This window comes from Nelumbo nucifera, chromosome 3, assembly GCF_055504915.1.
Source record: "Nelumbo nucifera cultivar China Antique chromosome 3, China Antique-T2T, whole genome shotgun sequence".
NCBI lineage: Eukaryota > Viridiplantae > Streptophyta > Magnoliopsida > Proteales > Nelumbonaceae > Nelumbo > Nelumbo nucifera.
In genome coordinates, this window is record NC_142651.1 from 66169143 (window position 1) to 66190462 (window position 21320).

Below are 21320 nucleotides of genomic sequence, written 5' to 3' on the forward strand. Positions count from 1 at the left end.
CCCTGGGACTCAACCGCCTCAACCATGACAAACTTACATACAGTCCCAGTAATACTACCCATCTAACTCCATGGCCCAGCAATTTCAGAGGCTACAAGTACAGAGTTCATTCCAGCAGGTGTACCCTAGGAACCAACTGGTCCAACCGTATCAAGCTTACCCCCAACCTCCTCAGACCCATATAGTAGATGATCAACTCATGCAACTTCAGCAGCTAATCCTAAATCAGCAGTAGTTCATCGATAGATTAGAGAGCTGAATAGGACAGTTAGTCGAAGCCAAGAAGAGGAGAGAAGTAGGGAAAATACCGACTCAACCGGTTGCGACTCCTAGAAATCATCCACCGGGTTTTCCTTCACAACAAATTCAACCACCTCCTAAGAACCCTCATCCTGAAAATGCCAAAGCTATTACAATATTAAGGAGTGGGAGAATGTTAGAGGGCCTGTGTGAGAAAAAGAGAGTTAATGAAGAAGAAAAGGAGCAGCAAGACCCTAAGTTGGGGGGAGAAGAAGGAAAGGAAACTTCAGAAGAACCTTTAGTGAACCAATTCGTAGTTCCCTTTCCAACTGCACTCACAGTCGGACCGATGCGGAAGAAGAAAGAGACTCGCAACGAGGAGAGCAGGGAAGTCCATATTAACTTCCCTCTCCTCGATACGATCCAACATGTCCCGGCCTATGCCAAGTTTTAAAAAGAGCTGTGTACTCTAATGATGGAGCCACGATCAGCCCCACAAAGAATAATGCTTTCGGCAGATGTTAGTGCAGCTCTCCTAAACCACTTTCCCCGAAAAATGAAAAACCTTAGTGCTCCTCTCATAAGCTGTGTCATCTCTGGAATCACCTTGGATTGGGCCTTATTGGATCTAGGGGTCAGTATAAATATGCTTTCGTCCATTCCTGATAGGTTCAGGATCGATGAGTTAGAACCTACCTCAGTAATTCTACAACTCGCTGATTGGTCAGTCAAGACTCCTTGAAGTGTTACTAAGGACGTCATTGTTAGTGTAGATGGTTGTCACTTCCCAGTGGATTTTATCATCTCAAACATGACCCCAATTGAGCAACTGAACAACATCCCGGTAATCTTAAGATGTCCGTTTCAAGCAACGGCCAATGCAAACACTAATTGTAAATTGAGAGAAATGGACATTTCATTAGGGGAGCAGAAAGTCCGGTTAAATGTTTTCAGTGCCTCTAAGTATCCAAACCTAGGGGAAGATGAGTGCAACATAGATGTAGTTGATGATCTTTTAGATGCCCTGTCTGCCCTTGGTTAGCTCAGTCTAAGCCCTGTTTGTATGAAGATAAAAGTGAGTCGGAGCGTGTAGATGGAAGAAGTGTGTGAATGTGTCCGGCTGAAGACGTTAAACTTAGCACTAGTTCGGAGGCAACCCAACGTAGTTTTTAGTGGTTCTGCTTTTAGGATTTGTTTTTTTTAGTGGTTCTACTTTTAGGATTTGTTTTTCTTTTCTTGATTCGAGACTAGGTGGTAGACCTTGAACCCCTCAAGAAAACCCTATTCATTGCTCCTTATGGCCCTTATCCTTTTTGCATCATTCTAGTCATGCCATTAGGGACAATGGCATTTAAGTTGGGGGGTGAGGAAAGAGAGAGAAAACTTAAAAAAAAAATGAGAAGCTAAGCCTTTAAATATGTAGAATTAAACTTTCACTAAAAACTTTAAAGATTTTCTTCCATTAAGAGAGATTCCCAAATAGAAAAGGTTGAGGAAATTGATAAAATATTATTGAATTTTGTAGAAATTGGTAGTAAGTGATAGGAGTCAAAATTGGTCTTATTTGAATACTATCGAAACCATTTAGAAATTGGAAAATACTCCCAAGTTTGCCCCTACCAAGATAAGAAGAGAAAGATGGAGAAATTAGACAAAAGTTCTTCAAATTGTTAGAAACAGTGGAATACCCTAAACAGTGTTGCAAAAAAAAATAATAATAAAAGGTCAATGGACACCCTAGATTTAGTAATCGGGTCTCTTCACCTAATTCAAGTGTCGAGATTCGCGTCAAACGAAAAAGGGAATGCCAAAGACACTTACCTAACACTTAGTAATCGGGTCTCTTCACCAAAGGCAAGTGTCAATATTCGCGTAAAATGGTGAAAGGTAGCAATAAAAATAAGTGTGCATATCAAGTTCAAGGGTAGAAATCCACTGTAAAAAATGATAAGAAGAATACCTGTCTGATTTTAAAATCAATCTCAGATTATCAAGACAGTCTACAAATGGAAGGGTATATAAGATTTTTAAGCCAAGTTTCTATAATATTCAAAGAAAGACGATTTTATTCCTTAAGCTTCTATACAGAGTTTGAGAATGCTAGAATTATGATGCTTGACTAATTTTGTTAGGGAGGATCATGAGATAGGAAAGATCTCTCTGATCAGTGTAATTTTAAGGCTGCATTGCTACGGGACTAGCAATGTTTAAGTTGGGGGGTGTGATAACTCTACATTTTGATGCCTTAAGGGCATCAACTCAGGGGTATTTTTGGCTTTAGAATAGTCAAGATGTACCATTTTCCCAATTAAATGCAATGTTGTGGCCTCTAAGGGTGTTTGTGCAAATTCTAGGGAAAATTGGGAAGTTTTCATGGCTGAAATGCAGATTTTTGGAAGCTAGTGTGAAGTCCAATTGAGAGAGGGGGTGTTTTTGTGAAAACCTGAAAGCAAGAGGGCGCCTCATAGCTCCTAAACCCAATTTGGCGCCCCTCCTACTGTATTAGCATCCTCCCCGCGCCTTAGCAAACCCTAGGGCGCCTTTTAACCCATTCTTTCACTCTTAACAAGCCCTAGCCGCCCCTAATTGCTAAATCCTCACCTTCCATCCCTTCTTATCTCCACCATCCATTCTAGGGCACTCTCTTTTTAGCATTCTAACCCTATGAGCCACCTAACTTCTAATCTTCACCATTCAACCTTTAGCCATTAAATCTCAGCCTTACATAATATTGGGTGCCTTCTCCTTTTCTTCTCAGCCTTAGGATCACATTAGAACCATCCTAACCCTTCATTCTAAACCCTAGGGCACCCATATTTTTGCTAAATCCCAGCTGCCGCCCCCCTCTTTCTCTCTAATTCCAATTATATCCACCCTTCTCTATAAAAAGGACACCAAGGGTCCTGGAGAAGGGGTTGGTCAATTCACCCAATTAACAAGGTTAAGGTTTCTTGAGGAGTTCAAGGGTTGTAGAAGGGGAGGATGTCTGGATCTTGTCAGGAGGGGTTCCTACAAGCTGTTCAACCATTCTGCAACTACCACCACTAGATCTGATCAACCATTCTTTTCTTTTCTATTATTTTTATTTCTGCAATCTTTTAGATTTAATTCTTGTTCATTTTTCTATTTTGCAGATCTGAATTCGTTCGGTTCAAGGATAAGGTGTCTTGAGGGGTTCAAGGGTTGCAAAAGGACAGACTTCCGGTTCTTGTCAGGAGGGTTTCTACAAGCTGTTTGCCCAATCTGCAGCTACCACCACCGGATCCAGATTCTGGATCATTTTTTTATTTATTTCTTTTATTTCCTTTATTGATTCCCATACTTTATTAAATTCTAATTTTCATTTACTTTCTTGTTTAAATTCGAAACATTTAATTTCATCAATAATAGATTTTATTTTCGTATTTTCTACCATTCCCGATTGCATTCTCTTGTCCCGATCTAAGTATATGTTAATTTTTCACTTGCTTCCCTATGGATACGACCCATTCTCACCCATTTAGGTGTAGTCATCCCATTATATTTTTGATTTTTTTGTATTTATTCCTGAACTCTTTTTTTTGGTAGAATAGTGATTTTCGAAATTTTAATTAATTTTTTTCTAGATCCTATTTATTTTATAGTATTAATTTTCTTCAGTTTTGTTTCTAGATCTATTTTTCTTTCTTCATTTTAATTTCTTGTTCAAATTTATATTTTATTATATTTGTGTTTTTATTTTATTTCAAAAAAAACAAAAAGAAATTTTTTGTTTATTTCATTTTATTTATTATCAAATAATTTTCTTTTGTTTATTTTATTTTTGGTTTAATTTTCAGAGTAGCAATTTTCTTGTTAGAATTTATTTTGGTATTTGTTAATCATTTTAGCATAATTATTTCTTTAATAAAGTGAGAAGCTAAGCCTTTAAATATGTAGAATTAATTATGCTAAAAAGATTAACAACTACCAAAATAAATTCTAACAAGAAAATTGCTACTCTAAAAATTAAACCAAAAATAAAATAAACAAAAGAAAATAATGCAACAATAAATAAAATAAATGAAATGAAATATTTTTTTCATTTTTTTTGAAATAAAAGAAAAACATAAACCTAATAAAATATAAATTCAAACAAGAAATTAAAATGAAGAAAGAAAAATAGATCTGTAAACAAAACTGAAGAAAAATAATACTAAAAAATAAATCAGATCTAGAAAAAACATTAATTAAAATTTCAAAAATCACTATTCTTCCAAAAAAATAGAGTTTGAGAATAAAAACAAAAAATCAAAAATAAAATGGGACATCTAAACCTGAAACACAATCCAATTTAATCTTCTCTTCTCTTATCTCCCGCAGTCCTGGATGCTTCGGTACCCCACCTTTCGCTATTCCATCCTGCAAAATCAAAGAGAAACAAGAATTAAAATGAGATAACAGATCAAGTAATCAAACGAAAATAAAAAAAATAATGAAGTAGATCCGGACAAAGTAAAACAAAAAATTCTCCGTGCTTTCCCGGCAACGGTGCCAAAAACTTAGTGTGTCCAGGAGCGTGTTAAACACTCTAAAACACCAGTTTAAACATTTATAATTTTTACCATTTCTCAAACAACTACTAACATAGTAAATGGGTGAGAATGGGTTGTATCCACAGGGAAGCAAGTGAAAAATTAATATATACTTAGATCCGAACAAGAGAATGCAATTGGAAATGGCAGAAAATACGAAAATAAAATCTATTATTGCTGAAATTAAATGTTTCGAATTTAAACAAGACAAAATAAAAATCAGAATTTAATAAAGTATGGGAATTGACAAAGTAAATAAAATAAATAAATAAATAATTATCCAGAATCTGGATCCGGGGGCGGTAGCTGCAAATCGGGCAGACAACTTGCAGAAACCCTTCCTGGCAAGAACTGGGTGTTCATCCTTTCTACAACCCTCGAACCCCTCGAGACACGTTAGCCTTGAACCAAATGAATTCAGATCTGCAAAACAAAGAAACGAACAAGAATTAAATCTAAAAGATTGCAGAAATAAAAATAATAGAAAATAAAATAAAGAAAAGAAAAAAATGGTTGAACAGCTTGCAGGAACCACTCTTGACAAGATCCGGGCATCCTCCCCTTCTACAACCCTTGAACTCCTCAAGAAACCTTAGCCTTGTTAACTGGGAGAATTTAGCAACCCCTTGTTCAGGGCCCTTGGGGTCCTTTTTATAGAGAAGGGTGGATATAACTAGAATTAGAGAGAAAGAGGGGGGCGGCAACTGGGTTTTAGCAAAAATATGGGTGCCCTAGGGTTTAAAATGAAGGGTTAGGATTGTTATAGGATGATCCTAAGGCTGAGAAGAAAAGGAGAAGGCACCCAATATTATGTAAGGCTGAGATTTAAAGGCTAAAGGCTGAATGGTGAAGATTAGAAGTTAGGTGGCTCCTAGGGTTAGAATGCTAAAAAGATAGTGCCCTAGAATGGATGGTGGAGATTATAAGGGATGAAAGGTGAGGATTTAGCAATTAGAGGCGGCTAGGGTTTGTTAAGAGTGAAAAGAATGGGTTAAAAGGCGCCCTAGGGTTTGCTAAGGTGTGGGGAGCATGCTAATACAGTAGGAGGGGAGCCAAATTGGGTTTAGCAGCTAGGAGGCGCACCCTCCTGCTTTCAGTTTTTCACAAAAACACCCCCTCTCTCAGTTGGACTTCACACCAGCTTCCCAAAATCTACATTTCAGCCATGAAAACTTTCCAGTTTTCCCTAGAATTTGTACAGAGACCCTTAGAGGCCACAACATTGCATTTAACTGGGAAAATGACACATCTTGACTATTCTAAGGCCAAAAATACCCCTAAATTGATGCCCTTAAGGCATTAAAATGCAAAGTTATCAGGGATCTTAGGAGGTGGTTGAATTTGTTGTGGAGGAAGACCCAGTAGCTGATTCCTAGGGTTCGTAGCCGGTTGACTCGGTAATTGCCCTACTTCTCTCCTCGCATTCGCTTCGGCTAGTTGTCTTATTTGGCTTTCTAGTCTGGTGATGAACTACTACTGATTTAGAATCAACTGCTGAAACTGCATGAATTGGTCATCAACTATACGTGTCAGAGGAGGTTGTGGGTAAGCCTGATATGGTTGGACCGGTTGGTTCCTAGGGTACATCTATTGGAATTGGCTCTACACTTGTGGTCTCAAAAATTGTTGGGCCATGGAGTTAGATGGATAGTGTTGTTGGTACTATGTGTAGGCTTAACATGGTTGAGCCAGTTGGGTCCTAGGGTAATCATTGTACTCATAGTGAGTCTGGGCTTCAGACCACTAAGAGTGCATATCTAGCAAGGTGGTTTCTTAGACATGGGCCCTATAAGTGAAATTGGGCTGATTTTCCCACCCAAGGTTATATGGGCGAAAGAACGGGTTAGCATTGCGTTGGAAAAATCTGTTGACCGCATGTACTTGGTCTGGAATGACTGGTTGACATGGGCCCATTGCAGGGCACTAGCTAACATGATGGGTCGGGCTTGCATAGATGGAGCATGTTGGATAGGATGACAAGGTTGGATATGGGCCACTTTGTTGACGAAATGCAAGGACTTGATCAAGTCTTTGGGGCATCCCATTAATCCTATCCAGTTCTTGAGACACATGGTTCCAATCTATCCGTGGCTCTGGTTGGAAGTAGTTTCCCACTCCACAAACTCCTGCCATTGAATTCATTTTATCTTATTTTGTTTTAACCACCGTTTTTCTTCTTTTTTTTTTGAAATTTGAAATTTAAATTTTGAATTTTAATTTCAAATTTAAATTTTGAATTTTAAATTCTACAATTTAAACTTAAATTTGAATTTTTAATTTTTTTTATTTTCCTTTTTTTATTTTTTTATTTTTTTATTTGAAATTTAAATTTTAGAAATTTAAATTCAAATTTAGATTTTTAAACTTGAATTCCTGAAATTTAAATCCAAATTTGAATTTTTAATTTTTTTTTTAAATGCAAACAATTCAAAACACGACCTACGGGCTGACCTAAGGTTTCCTAAACTAGTGGTTCAACCTATGTGAATCCTGTTAGGTTCACTTGGAATTGCACCACTTCCTTTGGTTAGCCAGGTAAGAGGTGGGGATGTGGGAGGCTCCCCTTGATATCACAAGGACCTAATTAAGTTACCACAAAACCCGCTTAGGCTTAGCCGTTTAACGTCTTTCCTTAGACACCAACCACCGGTTATGGAAAGAAATCACAAGTTTCCCTAAAATTCAGCACACTTTTGAACCAAATGTGAGGCTCCCTAAAGGATTTTGCTATCCAAATTTTAAATTAAGGTTTAGGGTGAACCGCACATAAAGGGTGGTGATTTTTGGGCCAAGGAAGGGTGATGAAATCCCCACCTTATCTTATTTAAGTTGGATTGCTCTTAAATGGATAAACGGAAAGAAACAAAATAAACAAAGCAAATGCAACTAATTACAATGCATGAACAATTATTTCTAATACGCAATTCAGCAATATAACGTAAAATAGTAAAACAAACTAATTAAGCAAAAGGGACAATTAAAATAATAAAAAGAAAACCTAACACATTCACAACTAACAATGATAAACTTAGCAATTAAATAATCCTAAATGATGCATGCTCTAGAATATCAAACCCTAAATGTTGGAATACAAATGCAAAACTTTTTAAAATATTAATTAAAAATTTTTTATTTTGATTTTTTGATTTTTCTTATCTTTATATATATTTTTATTTTTTTATTTAATTTTTTGAAAGTCAATATTTGAAATTTAAATTCAAATTCAAATTCAGATTTGAATTAAAATTAAAATTTAAATTCAGATTTGAAATTTAAACTCAAATTTAAAAATTTGAACAATTTCCTATTTAACAATTAATTATTCAATTAAATAACAAATTAAAGGGTAACTAAATAAAACAACAAATAATTATTGTAAATAGAAAATAAAAAATTAATTGTGCTAAAAACAAATTAACAACTACCAAAATAAATTCTAACAAGAAAAAAATTAGCTACTCAAAAGATGAAACTGAAAATACAAAAAAAGAAAGATTATGCGGAAATAAAAAATAAAATAAAATAAACAAATAAATTTTTGTTAATCTAAAAAAAAAACAAACCTAATAAAACAGAAATTCGAATAAGAAATTAAAATAAAGAAAAAAATAGATCTAGAAACAAAACAAAAGAAAAATAATACTAAAAAAAATAAATCGGATCTCAAAAAAAAAATAATTAAAAATTCGAAAATCACTGTCCTACCAAAAAATAAGAGTTCAAAAATAAAAACAAAGATAAACAAAAATAAAATGGGACGACTACACTTGAAACGCAATCCAATTTCTCTTCTCTTCTCTTTTTCTTCCGCAGTTCGGCAATGCTCTGGTACCCCACCTTTCGTTATTACGTCCTGCAAAATCAAAGAGAAACAAGAATTAAAATAAGATTACAGATCAAGTAATCATACAAAAATAAAAGAAATAATGAAACAGATCCAGACCAAGCAAATAAATATTTTTCTCCGTTGCTTCCCCAGCAACGGCGCCAAAAACTTGGTGTTGGTAGAAGAGTATTATTAACCACTTTAGAACACCAGTTTTAATATTTAAATTTTTTTTCCGATTCTCAAACAATTACAAATGTAGTAAATGGTGAGAATGGGTCATATCCACAAGGAAGTGAGGAAAAAATCATTATTTACTTAAATCCGGGAAAGAGAACACAATTGAGAGTTGCAGAAACACATAATTCAATTAATTAAACTGAAATTAATTAAAATAAAATTTGAATAGTGCTATAACTGAAAAGTGCAAAAAAATAAATAAATAACAGAAATAAATAAATAAGAGGAACAAAATAAAAAGTCTGTAATCAGATCAGAGGTAGCAGTCTCCGGATCTCTCCTTTGACCCTTGAACTTCTTGAACTAGGCCTTCCGTCTTACTTGGCCGAATCCCAGATCTGCAAAAAAGAAAACAAAAATCAAACTGAATGAAAGTAAATTGCAGAAAGGAAAAAATGAAACTAGAAATGAAAGAACATAAATTAAATCTAAGACTAATGGTTATGATCCGAATCCAGAGGTGGTAGTAGTGACTCAGGCAAACTGCAAGCAAGAACCCCTCCTCTTGCTTGGGCATCCTCTTCTTCCTCTACCCTTAAACTTCTCAAGATCAGCCTTCCATCTTACTTGGGGACAGAATCCAAACCCTTCTCAGGAGCCCTTGGGTCCTTTTTATAAAGAAGGATGGGCACAACTGGGATTAGAGAGAAAGAGGGGGCGGCAGCTGGGTTTTAGCAAAGATATGGATGCCCTAGGGTTTCTAATGAAGGGTTATGATGGTTTTGGGTTGATCCTAAGGTTGAGAAGAGAAGGAGAGGGCTCCCAATATTATGTAGGGCTGAGATTTGAGTGCCCAAAAATGGATGGTGGAGATTGAGGTGCCTAGGGTTGAAAGGTGGAGATTAAAAGGAGTGGGTGGTGTGCCCTAGAGTGGATGGCTGAGATAGAGAATGGAATAGAGGGCTGAGATCTATTGTCTAGGGGCTGAATGGTGAGGATTAGAGGCTAGGTGGTGCCCTAGGGTTAAAAAGCTAAAAAGAGAGTGCCCTAAAATGAATGGTGGAGATTAGAAGAGATGGAAGGTGGAGATTTAGCAACTAGGGCAGCTAGGGTTTTTTAGTGATGAAAAGAAAGAGTTAGAAGGTGCCCTAGGGTTCGCTAAGGAGAGGGGAGCATGCTAATATAGTAGGATGGGCACCATTATGGGTTTAGCAGATAGGAGGCGCCCTCCTGTGCTTAGTTTTTCACAAAAACACCCCCTCTCTCAACTGGACTTCACACCAGCTTCCCAAAAAGTGCATTTTAGCCATGAAACTTCCCTAGTTTTCTACAAGATTTGCATAGAGACCAAAGATGTCACAATATTGAATTTAACTGGGAAGATGACACATTTTGACTATTCTAAAGCCGAAAATACCCCTAAAATGATGCCCTTAAGGCATCAAAATATAGAGTTATCAGTTCCTAAAATCTAGTTTTTTGTTGTTTGTAGGTGATTGCTTTAGAGCTAGAATTGACCAATTATAAGAACATGGGGCTTATGGAACCCCTCTTAAGTGCCCTAGGACTCATACTTTCTTAGGAGCCTTTGGGGACTCAACATAAGACATTTCCTCTCTATTATCATCGAGACCTAGTGAACACCAAAATCACTAATGCCTTTTCTTGATGTAGTGCATGCTAAAATCGCATAATATAAGATGTCTATTGCAAAGACAAAAGGCCAGGGAGAAAATGCCACTTACTTCGTGGCTTTTAAAGTTTCGTTTAACAAGTTTAAGGGAAAATTTTCGATTTGTACCTTGTACTTTCGGCCTAGTGCCATTTTGGTCCCCAAAATTTAAAATGCGACAATTCAATACCAGAAATAGGATTGTTACATTTTAAAGTTTGGGGACCACATTATCACTCGAGCCAAATTATAGGGTATTGGGAATTTTCCCTATACTTCTTGGAGCCTTGATTATGGAATGCAGGTGACGTTTTAACCACAAAAGAGGACATTTTACAGCCTAAATAAGGATTAAAGAATGCTAAATATGTTAGATAGTTTTGTATGCCCTTAGCTTCAATCAGAACGATGTACTTTATGAGTTTATTGTAAATGAATAAAGATACATATTTGATTCATGTTCCCTTGGTATGTTTCTGTGTAATACCCTTAAACTGGACACTTAATGAGACTCGTGTTAGTTTAGAATGTTCACAGCCAGTGGGTCGGTCTGGGGAGACCTATCCTGACAAAGCTGACACTGTGGTGCCACCAAGTCGGTTGGGGTGGCCTGTCTTAGCTGCCAGGGTGAGACCCTAGGCACATACAATGTAGGATTAATTGAATCTTTGAACTAGACTAGATTTCCAGTATTGCCCTGGACCTTGGAGATTGATGGGCAAAACTAAAAAGTTACTCCCAACCCCTAGACTCGATTATGATACTGCACTAGGTGTCGGATTGGGCTATCTTTGATGTACCAATCAGTGAGATCCTTAGCGAGGGTCAAAACCTGGGTATGTTGGGACAGTCCGAGAATTCATCTGAGTGGGTGATCATAGAGACAGGATCAGCCCCTTTGTCGGACAAAGGTAATGATCAGGGATGCACTCTCACTGATGGAAGCCAAGACTGCCGGCAGTCGATTTCAATCGTTGAGATTTGTTTTTTGCAAAGTATATTTTATATGAGATATAAAAGTATATATATTATGGTTTCTAAAAGGTTTGCAAAAGGTTTTAATTCCCGGGATCCATATAAGTGGAGAGTGCAACACTGTTCCTTGCAGCCGAGGGAGAGGTCCTCTCTTGTCGGGCAGTGTATGATCATTATGGGCTGAGAGGTAAAGTGTAAGACCATTGAGGATAACACCTGATGAGCTAATCTTGCATCTGCCCACAGTCCCTGGGTGTTACAAAGTGGCTTGGCCCAGGGACCACTTAGTATAAGTGTTGGGCCCATAGAGCCCATTTGATGGGTTTCAGGGGGTACACTGTCTTCAGCAGTGCATTCGGCCAGGCCTTGTAACAAAGGCTAGGCTGAATCCATGTGGCTGATGTGTAGATCAATGCTTCGGTCCCACGCCATACAAGGAAGCCCAACTGGGCAGCAGTTTGGAAGGCTTTTTGAGTACATAACCTTAAATGGGCCTTAAGCCCATTTCGAACTGGGCTGATTTGATCAGTCATTTAAAGGGGGCGAATTCTGAAGTGGGTCAGCTAAAAGGATTGGGCTTAGACCCTATCCACTCAGAGAGTCCAAGATCTAAATGAGATTTAGATCTGGAAACCTCCTAATTATATTAGGAGATAGCTGATCTGATCTGCAGATAAGATAAGGATTATCCCTTATCACTAAGGGACTTCTAACCCAAATATGATTTGGATTAGCAACTCCTAATCTAATTAGGAGCTGATCCCTTTGAGATTATAAAAGGGGAAGGGGGCGGCAGCCTTTTATATGATCAACAACATTCTTCTCTTTGAAGAAAGAGAGATTGAGAGATTTCCTGCATACTACGAATTCTCTCCTGCCGCCACCTTCCTGCCATTGCCATTCCTTCAGTTCAATCTCCAGTTCTTGGGAGCAGTCAAGATTTGATCTTGATCTCAATCTTTTGGGAAAAGATTGGTTGGAGCTATACTCACAAGCCGTCCAGTTGATTCTTGCGAAGGGTCAAGTTCTTTTGAAGAACATTGTTGATTCTGCTCCATCCTTCACTGTGCCATCTTCAATGGGAGCAGATTTTGGATCCTTCCTTGGGCGTGAACACCTCCATTGGGAGATAGTATTTCTCCGTATCAGGTATAATCCTCTCCCACTCCTTTTGGTTCAGATCTGGTTCAGTTTATGGTTCAAGATTGATCCTTGAAAATATGATTTTCTAAATAGGGAATACGATTCCCAGTTGAAGGGAGAGATAAATTTTTTGAAATTCACCCCTTATTCCGCAATCTTTGGGCGTCCATAGGATGGATCTCTCATTCCTTCAGTGGTATCAGAGCAATGGTTCAAATCTTGAACCAGTTTGTTTCAGATCTGAACTTGCGCAAATGGGCAGAAGGTGTTCTACCCAATTTGCACAGATATGGGTTTTGGGAAATTTGTTCCCAAAATTAATGGGCGAATAATCTGAAATTAATTTTATATAAATCTGATTATTATTTAGAATTGTTCTTTATGATTTTCTTGATTTATGGGCTGTTCGTACAAGAGGAGATCGAAATCTTGGTTTGCGCAGGGAACTTGCACGATTTGCAGTTTCTTGATTTATTTATTACATGGTCTATAAATAATTTTTTTATTTTCTAGACTCAATGTATAGGTATTCGATCTGATGTAAATATTAATAGAAATAGGATTTCTATTTATTTTATTTTTGGATCGAAGATGGCGGCGCAGAAAGGGAGATTTCGCGGAGAAGAAGATTTCGCAGATGGGAGAATCGCTATCTGCGATTTGCAGTTTGTGAAACTACATTCTGTGATCTAACCTCTGTTTTGCAGGATGGATTGTGCGAACAGCCCTGATTTACTGATTGTTGTCTTTCTTTTATCAGTAATTAATTTCAGATTATTTTCTTGAATTAAAGATTTAATTAAAGATCAAACCTTTGACCCATTCGAACGAAGATTGGTTCAAACTGTTTGGACCGAATCTATGGTTTAATCAAGGCTGAAAGCCAGCCCTAATTTTCCCACTAATGGGCCTAAGGATTGATATTTAATTAAATGGTTAATTCGGCCCAACCTGTAAAGGCCCAGTTTTAAACAGTTAAAACTGCTAAAAGCCCACTTAACCCTTAAAGCTATATGGGTTGAACCATTCGGCCCATATACCTAGATAATATTAATGGTTAATATTATGGATTTAAAAGAAATGGGCTTCAAATGGGCTTTACAGATAATTAATTGATTGGATCAATTTATCCCTGCATGTGATGTATGGATGTGAGATGTGCTACGTACATGGGCCATAAGTACTTGGCCCATGCTCAATCGATAGTGGCTCTTTCGCACACCATGGCTGAATGCACATCATTGCCATGGTGTCCCTTTTGGTCATTGTATGACCTCCCTCAGTGGTGGGCCCCACACCTCATCATGAGGTCTCGTGCGGAACCCTAGCCGATTTAGGCCCACCAAAATCTGGCTTTATGAAAGTCAGTGGGAGCCACTTTGGTTTGACCTAAAGTTAGAACTAGGGCGTATTTATCTGTTCCCTCCAGACAATATGAGTGCATGTGATAGGGAGATTCATATGATGAACTCTCTAAAGTTCTTCCATCATTAGCACAAGGATGGGTCCTTCAGTAATGAGGAAACGCACCAGAAAATGGGCTATCCATTTGCTGTTGGGCTTGTCTAAGTGTTTCATAAGATGATAGGGGCGTCATAGACCGATGTGGGAGGGGCTTCACCAGAAAATGGGAACCCTCTCACGGTACCTTGGCGTTCACGAATATGATGGGTAAGCACTCACTGGACAGAAAGGTTTACCTGAAAATGGCTCTGAACCTTGTCTGACAGAGGCCAAAGGAAAACTCATATGATGAGTGGATATGATCCTTCACAGAAAGGTGGTGGGGTTATGCAGCTAAAACAGTTGGCCTCATGCACCCTATGTGATTTCCCACATCTCCAGAGACAACCCGTAGTCTCCGTCACTGAGAAATGAGGGAAATCTTATAGATGAATAAATGGAAATGGATCGTAGATTAAAATCCATATCTATGAAATGAACATGAATCAAATTAGGTCGTGGATTGATGTTTGCTCTTTTATCAGAAAATGGCAAACGAATCATTTGCAAAGCTACTTGATGACAACAAGTTGAAGGGCCCAAACTATGCTGACTGGTATAGGAACCTTATGCTGGTCCTTGCCTCTGAAAAACATGACAAAGTGGCAAAGAATCCTGCCCCGGAGCGTCCGGGAGATAAGGCTTCTGAGGCCCGAAGGAGAGACTATCAAGAATGGGAGGAGAAAAACTCCCTTGCCCGGTGTTACATCATTGCCTCCTTGGACAATCCGATACAGAGGCAGTTCGATCAGATCGAACTTGCCAAAGACATATTGGACAGTCTCAGGACAATGTATGAAGAGCAGAATCGTTCTACTCGACAAAAGGTCTTGAAACAGTTCATGACCACACAAATGTCCAAGGGTCAACAAGTTCACGACCATTGTCTTCGGATGATGGGATACATCAACGAACTAGAGGCTCTTGGTTCCGGGCAAGATCTTGCAACCCAGATAGATGCTATCCTTAAATCCATTACGATCCTGCTAGCTGTAGCGGCATACCATGATTATGAGATTTGGCAGATGGATGTCAAAACTGCATTCCTGAATGGAGATCTTACTGAAGATATCTATATGCAGCAGCCGCAAGGCTTCATTGCTGCAGGTCAGGAAAACATGGTATGTAAACTTAATAGATCCATTTATGGACTTAAGTAAGCTTTTAGAAGTTGGAACATCCATTTTGACTCTGCTGTCAAATCGTTTGACTTCGAGCAGAATCCGGATGAACCCTGTGTCTACAGGAAGTTCAGTAGAGATAAGGTTACCTTCTTGGTTCTATATGTAGATGACATTCTACTCATTGGGAATGATGTAGGAATGTTAACTACAGAGAAAGTATGGCTTTCGCAGCAATTCTCCATGAAAGATCTTGGAGAAGCCTCCTATATACTGGGTCTTCGACTCTATAGAGATAGATCGAAGCGGATAATAGGATTATCCCAATCTGCTTACATTGATAAAATAGTCAAGAGATACAGCATGGAAAACTCCAAGAAAGGAAATGTTCTTTTCAGGCACGGAGTCACTCTCTCCAAGAAGATGTCTCCCAAGACATCTGAGGAGATTGATGGCATGAAAGACGTTCCCTATGCCTCTGCCGTAGGGAGCATCATGTATGCCATGCTGTGCACTCATCTTGACATTGCTCAGGCAGTGAGTGTAGTAAGCAGATTTCAGGCCAACCCAGGGCTGGAGCGTTGGACTGCTGTGAAAAACATACTTAAGTACCTTTGAAGGACAAAAGAGTTTGGTCTGGTGTTCGATGGTAGCTCAATACAGATCCAGGGGTTTACAGATGCCGATTTCCAGTCAGACCTAGATGATAGAAAGTCTACATCTGGATATGTTTTCACGATAGGATCGTGTGCTATTTGCTGGAAAAGCAGCAAACAGGGGTCTACTGCAGACTCCACGACCCAGGCCGAGTACATTGCCACAAGTGAGGCTGCCAAAGAAGTTGTGTGGATGAAGAAGTTCGTTCACGAGTTGGGAGTTGTTCTGTCCAGCACATCACCCATCCCATTGTTGTGTGACAACAATGGAGCCATTGCTCAGGCTAAGGAGCCACGAGCCCACTTGAAGTCGAAGCACATCGAGAGGAAGTACCACGTACTGCGGGAGATTGTTGGTAGAGGGTACGTCCTGATTTAGAAGGTAGCGTCAGCAGAAAATGTAGCAGACCCATTGACAAAGCCACTATCACAGAAAGTGTTTGACAAACACGTGGAAAGCATGGGACTCCGGCTAGTACCTGATTCGACCTAAGTGCAAGTGGGAGCTATTAGACAGTTTTGTATGCCCTTAGCTTCAATCAAAATGATGTACTTTATGAGTTTATTGTAAATGAATAAAGATACATATTTGATTCATGTTCCCTTGGTATGTTTCTGTGTAATACCCTTAAACTGGACACTTAATGAGACTCGTGTTAGTTTAGAATGTTCACAGCCAGGGGGTCGGTCTGGGGAGACCTATCCTGACAAGGCTGACACTATGGTGCCACCAAGTCGGTTGGGGTGAACTGTCTCAGCTGCCAGGGTGAGACCCTAGGCATATATAGTGTAGGATTAATTGAATCTTTGAACTGGACCAGATTTCCAGTATTGCCCTAGACCTTGGAGATTGATGGGCAAAACTGGAAAGTTACTCCCGACCCCTAGACTCGATTATGATACTGCACTAGGTGTCGGATTGGGCTATCTTTGATGTACCAATCAGTGAGATCCTTAGCGAGGGTCAAAACCTGGGTATGTTGGGACAGTCCGAGAATTCATCTGAGTGGGTGATCATAGAGACAGGATCAGCCCCTTTGTCGGACAAAGGTAATGATCAGGGATGCACTCTCACTGATGGAAGCCAAGACTGCCGGCAGTCGATTTCAATCGTTGAGATTTGTTTTTTGCAAAGTATATTTTATATGAGATATAAAAGTATATATATTATGGTTTCTAAAAGGTTTGCAAAAGGTTTTAATTCCCGGGATCCATATAAGTGGAGAGTGCAACACTGTTCCTTGCAGCCGAGGGAGAGGTCCTCTCTTGTCGGGCAGTGTATGATCATTATGGGCTGAGAGGTTAAGTGTAAGACCATTGAGGATAACACCTGATGGGCTAATCTTGCATCTGCCCACAGTCCCTGAGTGTTACAAGGTGGCTTGGCCCAGGGACCACTTAGTATAAGTGTTGGGCCCATAGAGCCCATTTGATTGGTTTCAGGGGGTACACTGTCTTCAGCAGTGCATTCGGCCAGGCCTTGTAACAAAGGCTGGGCTGAACCCATGTGGCTCATGTGTAGATCAATGCTTGGGTCCCACGCCATACAAGGAAGCCCAACTGGGCAGCAGTTTGGAAGGCTTTTTGAGTACATAACCTTAAATGGGCCTTAAGCCCATTTCGAACTGGGCTGATTTGATCAGTCATTTAAAGGGGGCGAATTCTGAAGTGGGTCAGCTAAAAGGATTGGGCTTAGACCCTATCCACTCAGAGAGTCCAAGATCTAAATGAGATTTAGATCTGGAAACCTCCTAATTATATTAGGAGATAGCTGATCTGATCTGCAGATAAGATAAGGATTATCCCTTATCACTAAGGGACTTCTAACCCAAATATGATTTGGATTAGCAACTCCTAATCTGATTAGGAGCTGATCCCTTTGAGATTATAAAAGGGGAAGGGGGTGGCAGCCTTTTATATGATCAACAACATTCTTCTCTTTGAAGAAAGAGAGATTGAGAGATTTCCTGCATACTGCGAATTCTCTCCTGCCGCCACCTTCCTGCCATTGCCATTCCTTCAGTTCGATCTCCAGTTCTTGGGAGCAGTCAAGATTTGATCTTGATCTCAATCTTTTGGGAAAAGATTGGTTGGAGCTGTACTCACAAGCCGTCCAATTGATTCTTGCGAAGGGTCAAGTTCTTTTGAAGAACATTGTTGATTCTGCTCCATCCTTCACTGCGCCATCTTCAGTGGGAGCAGATTTTGGATCCTTCCTTGGGCGTGAACACCTCCATTGGGAGATAGTATTTCTCCGTATCAGGTATAATCCTCTCCCACTCCTTTTGTTTCAGATCTGGTTCAGTTTATGGTTCAAGATTGATCCTTGAAAATATGATTTTCTAAATAGGGAATACGATTCCCAGTTGAAGGGAGAGATAAATTTTTTGAAATTTGCCCCTTATTCCGCAATCTTTGGGCATCCATAGGATGGATCTCTCATTCCTTCAAAATATAGTTAAAATCCAATGTTCATAAGGACATTTTAGCAAGAAAAAGTAAGGAATGCCGAATTGATACAGCCTAAATAAAGTTATTTGGTATGTGTGCACTCTATTCTTGTTCATGTGCAAGTGTAAGAGGCTCAAAATCACAAACTGAGACATAGTGATCTAAATGAGGCAAATGCCTATAGAGTCATTGTGGTTCATGAGCAAAGATAAAAGAAGATGGCCTCACAACCACGTATGCCAAAGCTATGTTGCTTTACTTTGAAATTAGTTAAGTAGTGTCATGTATTAGTGAAAGTAGATTGTAGGCCACATGGCAGATCCGATGGTGCGGGAACACATGGCATCCTTAGAAGAAGACACATGGCATAGGGTAGATTGCATCCCAGCCATCCGCTCATAACCAACTCTAGGCAGGTTTAAGTATAAATAGGTAGCTTCACAATAGGGAATCGCATTCCCTATTTTAGAAAAACATATTTTTCAAGGATCAATCTTGAACCATTAACCAAACCAGATCTGAACCAAAAGGAGTAAGAGGGAGGATGTACCTGATACGGAGAAATAATATCTCCCAATGGAGGTGTTCACACCTAAGGAAGGATCCAAAGACTGCTCCCACTGAAGATGACGCAGTGCAGGATGGAGCAGAATCAACAATGTTCTTCAAAAGAACTTGACCCTTCGCAAGAATCAACTGGATGGCTTGTGAGTACAACTCCAATCATTCTTTTCCCAAAAGATTGATATCAAGATCAAATCTTGATTTCTCCCAAGAACTTGAGATCAAACTGGAAATAATGGCAGTGGCAGGAAGGAGGCGGCAAGAGAGATTTCGTAGGGTGCAGAATTCTCCCTTTTTTTTTATTTCAGCTCTAAAGACAAGAGTTTTTGTGTTGCTTGCCTAAAGGCTGCCACCCCCTCCTTCTTTTGTTAACCTAAAAGATCAGCTCCTAATCCAATTAGGCCTCTCTTTAGGTGATAGGGATAAACCCTTATCTTATCTGTAGATCAGATCAGCCATCTCCTAATCTAATTAGGAGGCTTCCAGATCTAAATCTTATTTAGATCTTGGACTCTCTAAATGGATAGGGTCTAGGCCCAATCCTATGAGCTGATCCACATCAAAATTTGCCCCTTTCAATTGACTGATCAAAACAGCCCAGTTCGAAATGGGCTTAAGGCCCAATTAAGGTTATGTACTCACTTAGTCTTCCAAACTGCTGCCTAGTTGGGCTTCTTTGTATGGCGTGGGACCCAAACATTGATCTACACATCAGCCACATGGGTTCAGCCCAGCCTTTGTTACAAGGCCTGGCCGAATAAACTGTTATGGACAGTGCACCCCCTGAAACCCATGTTATGGGCTCTATGGGCCGACCACTTACCCTAAGTGGTCCCTGGGCCAAGCCACCTTGTAACACCCAGGGACTGTGGGTAGATTTAAGATTTGCAAAAACAAATCTCAACGATTGAAATCGGTTGCCGGCAGTCTTGGTTTCCATCAGTGAGAGTGCATCCCCGATCATTCAATTAATCCTACACTTTATGTGCCTAGGGTCTCACCCTGGCAGTTGAGACAGGCCACCCCAACCGACTTAGTGGCACCACAGTGTTAGCCTTGTCAGGATAGGTCTCCCCAGACCGACCCACTGGCTGTGAACATTCTAAACTAACACGAGTCTCATTAAGTGTCCAGTTTAAGGGTATTACACAGAAACATACAAAGGGAACATGAATCAAATATGTAGCTTTATTCATTTACAATAAACTCATAAAGTACATCATTCTGTTTGAGGCTAAAGGGCATACAAAACTGTCTAACAGCTCCCACTTGCACTTTGGTCCAATCAGGTACTAGCCGGAGTCCCATGCTTTCTACGTGTTTCTCAAACACTTTCTGTGATAGTGGCTTTGTCAATGGGTCTGCTACATTTTCCGCTGACGCTTCCTTCTGAATCAGGACGTCCCCTCTACCAACAATCTCCCGCAGTACGTGGTACTTCCTCTTGATGTGCTTCGACTTCGAGTGGGCTCGTGGCTCCTTAGCCTGAGCAATGGCTCCATTGTTGTCACATAGCAATGGGATGGGTGATGTGCTGGACGGAACTACTCCCAACTCGTGAACGAATTTCTTCATCCACACAGCTTCTTTGGAAGCCTCACTTGCGGCAATGTACTCGGTCTCGGTCGTGGAGTCTGCAGTGGACCCCTGTTTACTGCTTTTCTAGCAAACAGCACACGATCCTATCGTGAAAACATATCCAGATGTAGACTTTCTATCATCTGGATCTGACTGGAAATCGGCATCTGTATACCCTTGGATCTGTAGTGAGCTACCGTCGAATACTAGACAAAACTCTTTTGTCCTTCGAAGGTACTTAAGTATGTTTTTCACAGCAGTCCAGTGCTCCTGCCCTGGGTTGGCCTGAAATCTGCTTACTACACTCACTGCCTGAGCAATGTCAGGACGAGTGCAAAGCATGGCATACATGATTCTCCCTACGGCAGAAGCATAGGGAACGTCTTTCATGTCATCAATCTCCTTAGAAGTCTTGGGAGACATCTTCTTGGAGAGAGTGACTCTGTGCCTGAAAGGAACATTTCCTTGGAGTTTTCCATGCTGTATCTTTTGACTATTTTGTCAATGTAAACAGATTGGGATAATCCTATTATCCGCTTCGATCTATCTCTATAGAGTCGAAGACCCAGTATATAGGAGGCTTCTCCAAGATCTTTCATGGAGAATTGCCGTGAAAGCCATACTTTCACCGTAGTTAACATTCCTACATCATTCCCAATGAGTAGAATGTTATCTACATATAGAACCAAGAACGTAACTTTGTCACCACTGGTCTTCCTGTAAACACAGGGATCATCCGGGTTCTGCTCAAAGTCAAACGATTTGACAGCAGAGTCAAAACGGATGTTCCAACTTCTAGAAGCTTGCTTAAGTCCATAAATGGATCTATTAAGTTTACATACCATGTTTTCCTTACCT